Below are 6,000 nucleotides of genomic sequence, written 5' to 3'. Positions count from 1 at the left end.
AAGCTAGAGTTGGCCTTAATTACTAGTGAGATAGGAGGTGGGATTATTTTAGTATTAAATGTACTTTCTTATTATATTACTATATAGGGTAAAGGCTTTTTATATATAAAGGGTGAAGGTTTGGGAAAGGTCGAGCTTATATGCTTTAATAGAGCTTTATATAGAGCGTTTTAATAGGGCGCACTATTAAAGTGTAATATATAAGTGATGTTTAACAGGTATAGACTACTTATTTTATAATATTTTAATAGGGGATTTAGTTATATGATTCTTACTTATAACTTATCTATATATAAGTTTTTTTTTTTAACTAATTAAAAGCTAACTTAGTAAGAGGGTTTAAATTGCTAGTATCTAAAATATATAGATTATTTATACCTTGCAAATTATAATAAAGGGGTTATATAAGCCTATGGCTAATAGTTAGTTTATTTACTTAGCTATCATAATAGTATATAAGATAGCTAACGCCTTTTAACGGCTAAGCAATTCTCCCTATACTTTCTAACTACTTAACATCCTAAATAACTAGAGCGGCCAGTTACCTCCTATTCTATATATTATATAATATTAAATCTTCCTTAGTGCTAAACACTAGCCAAAACGGTATAATCTTAGACTTTAAGGTAAATAATTTTACTAGTTAGGACCCTTCTAAGCACACTAACGCTATTAAGGCATATATTGCTTTTTATAGGACGTTTAACCAATAGTTTAGAATTTAGGAAACACTACGCCTATATTAAGCCGTTTTAAGCTATAAAGCTAAATTAGATCTTATTTTATATTACTATAAATATAAAGAAAGACTTACCCAATCCCCTAGCTATTTAGGAGCTACCGTATAATATATATCGCGTCCGTTATAATAAGGAGGTATAGCTAAGTAAAATGAACTAAAAACGTTAAGGAAAAGAATTACCTAACTCGGATACGCAAGTATAGTAATATTCTATACCTTTAGGCAAAGCAGCCATATTAAAGGTTTAATTTAGATTTTAGGCTTTAAAATCAATCTAAACCGCTTACATTACTAGGGCAAAGTAATATTAATATTATACTACGATTAGGCCGTCGGCTAGGGTAACTTTTAGAAAGGCTTCTAAAAAACTACCTTAACTATTACTACCTTAACCATCTAAACTAACGTAGTGGCAAATATTGTTGTTTTAAATACTATTTAAAAAAAACTTTATTAAGGTAGTAAATCCTTTAGCTAATCTATATAGACCTATTATATAAGACCTACCCAGCGTTGCTTAATTATTTTAGTAAACTAAATCAACTTAAGCAATAATCTAAGAACCTCTAATTAATTAGCGTTCGCTTTTACTACCTGCTTAGTCCTACGCCCTTATAAACTTTTAGAAACTTCACTTTATATATACCCTTTTATTAGTTATAGGCATTACGTTATATACAAAGACTATTTCTTAAAAGGGTTTATTAACGAAGATCTAAAGTTAAGGAAAAGGAAAGGAGAGGACAAGCAGCACCGCTTAAAGATTTATATAATCTTCAAGTTACATAACCGCAACCTACGGCAATCTGCTATAATCTGCCGTAATTTGCCAATACCGTAACACCTAGAGGTTGCGCTATAGTAGAAATTAATAGAACGAGTTTCTCTTAAGTACTAAATATCGCCTTTATTACCTCCATTATATACATTTTTTTTAAGCAAGTAATACTCCCCTACCCCTAATACTATGTGGCCTAGTGTTATATAATACCACTAAAGTAGCGCCTTATTAGGCAGTAATAATACCTAACTCTATAACCCCTTTATATAGTACGGCGTCAGTCCTTATAAACACCTTACTATTCTTCTTAATACCCCCTAAATCTCACCCTAATTTATTCTCTTTAAAATATACGAGTAACATTGCTATTATTATTAAGGGTATAACCATCTAAATACCTATAATTACGTTAGATATTCGGTAGCTCTTATATACCCTAACTAAACCCTTTATATACCTATAAGTAGATCTATTTAAGATCTTTTATAAGCCCTTAATATATAAGACTAAGACTTAGCCGGTTTATATCTACCTTATTCTAGCCTAACTCCTCTAAGCTCTTAGGGTTTATAGTAATTATGTCTAAATATATACTTAGCAATAGGTATAACTAAGGATTAGATATAATGTATATAACTTTAGCGCTAAGAACTTAATAGATAGCTAGCCCGGTTTAGGTAAGGGTTATAATAGTAGTAGTGTTATAGGTTTATAAGGCCCGGAGTATATAATTGTAATAATTAATATACCTTCTACCTTATAACACCTTAGGAGATAGGCTTAAAGGGTAAAGTAGAATGCAATAATTGCTAAGGAACTGTTTAAGAAGAATTGTTACTTACACTTATGCAAACACCCTATTATTAATTCGTAATAGGTGTCTATTAATCCTATAAGTAAACCAATCCTACTACCGCCTAAGTCTCTTATTAGTTGCTATTTGGTTAGGCTATTATAGAGTATATATATATAAGGTGGCCGAAGCTTCTAATAGCCGAGCAATTTCCCTATACTTAAAATCCTAAACAACTAGAAGCTAACCCCCAATCTATATACTATATAATATTAAACCCCCCTAGTACTAAATACTAGCCAAAACGTGTAATTCTTAGACTTTAAGTAAATAAATTTACTAGTTAGGACCCTTCTAAGTATACTAACGCCATTAAGGCATATCTCGCCTTTGCAGGACGTTTAACCGATAATTTAGAATTTAGGAAACACTACTCCTATATTAAGCCGTTTTAAGCCCTAAAGGTAAACTAAACCTCATTTTATATTACTATAGATATAGAGATAAACTTAGCCAACTCCCTAAATATCTAGGAGCTACCACATAAAATATATCGCGTCTATTATAATAAGGAGGGGAAGTTATAAGGCTAGTACTCCCTCTTTTATAAATTAGCTAACTTAGTATATAGCTAAGTAAAGCGAATTCAGAACGTTATTAAGGAAAATAATTACTTAACTTAGATACGCAAGTATACTAATATTTTATTACCTTAGGCAAAGTAGTAATATTAAAGGTTTGATTTAAATTCTAGACTGGTTTTAGCCTTATTTTTATAACTAATCTAAACCGCTTATATTACTGGGGCAAAGTAATATATTAATATTGTACTACGGTTAGGCCGTTAGCTAGGGGAACTTTTAAAAAAGCTTCTAAAAAACTGCCTTAACCATCTAAAGTAACGTAATAGCGAATATTATTATTATTTACGGTCCATAGTACTATTTGCTAGCCTATTCTTATAATACTTAACGTTTAAACCCCCACATCTTATAGACTTTTAGGGAACTTTACTTTATAAGTCGTATACTAGGACCATTTCTTAAAAGGCTTTCTAAATATTACTTTATACATTGCTACCTAGCGAGTACTTAGCATAGTCTATATAATACGTACGCAGATAGGTTCTAAGGTAAGTTAGTAATACCCCTAATTTATAAAATATATAGATAAGTACGCCGAAATCGGGGAGATAGTTAAAAAGATCTATAAGTAGGGATAAAAGACAATATAGTATGGCTAGGGGGGGAAAAGAAGAGAGGTTATATATAAATAGATTTATATTACGTTCTTAAAGCGTCTTATAATGCCTTCTATATTACAATTTTATTCTTCTCTATTTTTTTTTCCTTTTTATTCCCTATTTTAGGGGGCTAAAGTATATAAGCTAGAGAGAAGAGAGAGGCTAAGAGTTAGTACATTAGGTCGTGGCCAAAATTAGGCATTTAGCGCTACTAAATTCCGGCATATTAACACTTTTAATAAAAAGGCGATGTTCCTCTAACCGCCCGGCTAGATGCCTAGTAGGATAGATTTAAAAATAAAAATATTTTTAGTATATTTCTAGGCTAACCTTATATAAATGATTTATAAATTCTAGTATTCCAAATCCTTTAAAGTAAAAATAGTAGTTCTCTAATAACTTAAATTTTGCTAGAATTATATAGTATATATTAAGACGTTATCGCTTAATTTCGCTACGTAGCCATCCATAAATAAAGGGGAGAAGATCTGCTTTAATTTAAGCATTATATAAAATGTATAAATGTCCCACTAGATAGTCCTCTTTATCCTCTACCACAAGACCGCGAATATATCCTTTAAGAAGACGACAATAGCATTAACTATCCTAAATACTAAGGGGAGACGCCACCTAAAACTTCCTAGGAGGATATAACTTCTAGCTTAGGGCAATAGTAAGAATTACAGAGACACAGATAAACACGTCCTATATTAATATTAAATATTAACGCACTTTATAGTGTTTATATTAATAGAGTTAAGAGCTATTCTAATCTCCCTTACTACTAGCTGCTTATCTATTTATGCCCAAGAACTTTTAAGCTTATCTTTATTGTTATAATATATTAAGTTTTAGTTTCGCTACTAATTCTTACTCCTGTCTCCCTCCCTAATAAAAAGTATAGTAGTACGCTTTTACTTTCTTAATATAACGTTCTTAAGGGATAAACAGCCTGTTGTAATATATTAGCCTATTATAGATAAATATAATGACCGGTTAATATACTATTAGTTTTCTTGCTAAAACACTAAGTATACTATATATAGAAAAAAAAGCACTTCGTCTCTACTTAGGCGGCTTTAAACGTTAAGGTCTAAAACAAACCACTTTTATATAGGTTTGTCCGTGTTAAAATACGGAGGTATATATATATAGTTGTAAGCTAAAAGCTGCGGTTTATAACAGTATTGCTAGTTAAGGAATTAACGATAGAATATATCTATAAGAGTATTATAACGGTTTTAAGGGCATTTAGGTAGGTCCGTTATATAAATCTAAAGTATTACCTAAGCCGGATTAGTGCTAAAGTTATCTATTTATATCTTATTAAAGAGTAGTTATATAAGAGGAGACATCTTAATATAGTATATGTGATAGAATAGTGTAACTTAAACGGGAAAGTAACTAAAATTTAAGAAAGTTGATTTTGTTATATTCTATTGCGGTAGTTGGCCTATATAAGAATATTAGCGGGGTAAGACTACGCCGACTAAGGTCTAAAAACCTAGTTATCCATACTAACGCTATAAAGGTGATTTTAATAGCAGTGCATATACAAAGGGCCTTTTCTCCTATACTCGCCATATAGCGGTATAGAATCGCTAGTATATTATATTAATCCTAACTAATTCTAGATACCTTATTTAACCAATTCGGCCTCTTTATATAATACTTTTCTCGTTACCAACCTCCTTACTTTAGCTACGCGTACTACGCTACTACTAATATAAGGACTTTTAGGAAGGCTTCTAAAAAACTACCTTAATTTACTATCTACTATCTAGGTAATAATCCCTCGGCTTAGCTAGCGCCTTAGTGACTAGCCTATATATTTCTTTATATCTTTCCTTCTCCTTAGCTTAGTATTTTTATAATATAGCATTTATCTAAGCTTTGATTTAAAAGCATTTATTTAAGCTATAACACTTAGTAAAGGTTTATAAAAGCATTTATATTTCTTACCCTAGAGGTTACGCTATCCCTTCCACTAGTATATCCCGTCCTACTATTATTAATAAGAGCTAGCTAATAGAATTAATATAATTAAGACCCCGCGACTATATGTATACTTTTAATTCTATTATTTATGTATGGTCCGCCTCTTATAGAACTAGCAAAAGGGATAGTAGAGATTAGTGAAATAAATTTCTCTTTAGCACTAAATATCGCCTTTATTACCCCCATTATGTGCATTTTTTTATATAAGTAGTACTCTCTTACCCCTAATACTATATAGCCTAGTATCGTATAATGCTACTAAGGTAGCGCCTTATTAGGTAGCAGTAATGCCTAACTCTATAAACCTTTTATATAGTGCGGAGTTAGTCCTTATAAACACCCTACTAAGGCTATACTATCCTTTTTAACGCCGCCTAGATCTTACTCTAATTTATTCTCTTTAAAATATACGAGTAATATTACTATTATTACTAGGATTGTGG

This window comes from Cenococcum geophilum, assembly GCF_001692895.1.
Source record: "Cenococcum geophilum 1.58 unplaced genomic scaffold K441scaffold_130, whole genome shotgun sequence".
Classification (NCBI taxonomy): Eukaryota; Fungi; Ascomycota; class Dothideomycetes; order Gloniales; family Gloniaceae; genus Cenococcum; species Cenococcum geophilum.
The sequence above is the reverse complement of the archived record's forward strand: the minus strand, read 5'-3'. Positions refer to the sequence as shown.